The sequence below is a fragment of the Schistocerca serialis genome, chromosome 11 (genome assembly GCF_023864345.2).
Source record: "Schistocerca serialis cubense isolate TAMUIC-IGC-003099 chromosome 11, iqSchSeri2.2, whole genome shotgun sequence".
Classification (NCBI taxonomy): domain Eukaryota; kingdom Metazoa; phylum Arthropoda; class Insecta; order Orthoptera; family Acrididae; genus Schistocerca; species Schistocerca serialis.
In genome coordinates this window covers 126,729,032-126,729,813 of record NC_064648.1, presented here as the reverse complement: position 1 = coordinate 126,729,813, position 782 = coordinate 126,729,032, and the positions used below count along the sequence as shown (strand labels likewise).

General features: G+C 47.7%; 1 pseudogene; it reads left to right on the top strand.

The window, feature by feature from the left end:
- Positions 1 to 220: 220 nt before the first annotated feature.
- Positions 221 to 338, top strand: LOC126427550 (5S ribosomal RNA; annotated as a pseudogene).
- Positions 339 to 782: the final 444 nt, after the last annotated feature.

Genomic DNA, 782 nt, shown 5'->3' with positions numbered 1-782 from the left:
CATGGCGTTAGGTCGGGTGAACGTGGAGGCCGTGCACAGCAAGCCCTGTCATTGGGCCCCTTGCGACCCATCCAGCGCTTGGGTACAGTGAAGTTCAAGACTTGATGTGTGCCGTGTGACAAATGCTGCTTACACTGAACATTTATAATGTTCTTGGTAAAACTGTTTGAGTTGCTCATTCATTTGACATATCGTTTATAACTGTAAGTTTAATGTAATGGGCAACGGCCTTGCCGCAGTGGGTACACCGGTCCCCGTAAGATCACCGAAGTTAAGCGCTGTCGGGCTGGGCTAGCACTTGGATGGATGACCATCCTGGCCGCCATGCGCTGTTGCCATTTTTCGGGGTGCACTCAGCCTCGTGATGCCAACTGAGGAGCTACTCGACTGAATAGTAGCGGCTTCGGTCAAGATTACCATCATAACGACCGGGAGAGCGGTGTGCTGACCCCACACCCCTCCTATCCGCATCCTCCACTGAGGATGACACGGCGGTCGGATGGCCCCGGTGGGCCACTCGTGGCCTCAAGACGGAGTGCTATAAGTTAAATGTAATAAATATTATAAAGCGTTAAAACCCCGATATTCATTTATAAATATCCCGTATTTCATTTGTTAGAACAAAGGTCACATCATCATAATAAATACTTTTTTATTCATTCTGTATCACGAAACCCGTCAAAACGTGATAATTTTGTTTTAATAAATAGCCTTTGTATGCGTGTTCTGAGGTAGGGGTCCTGCAGACCCCTCTCATGCATTTTTGCAAATCCAGTGATTCG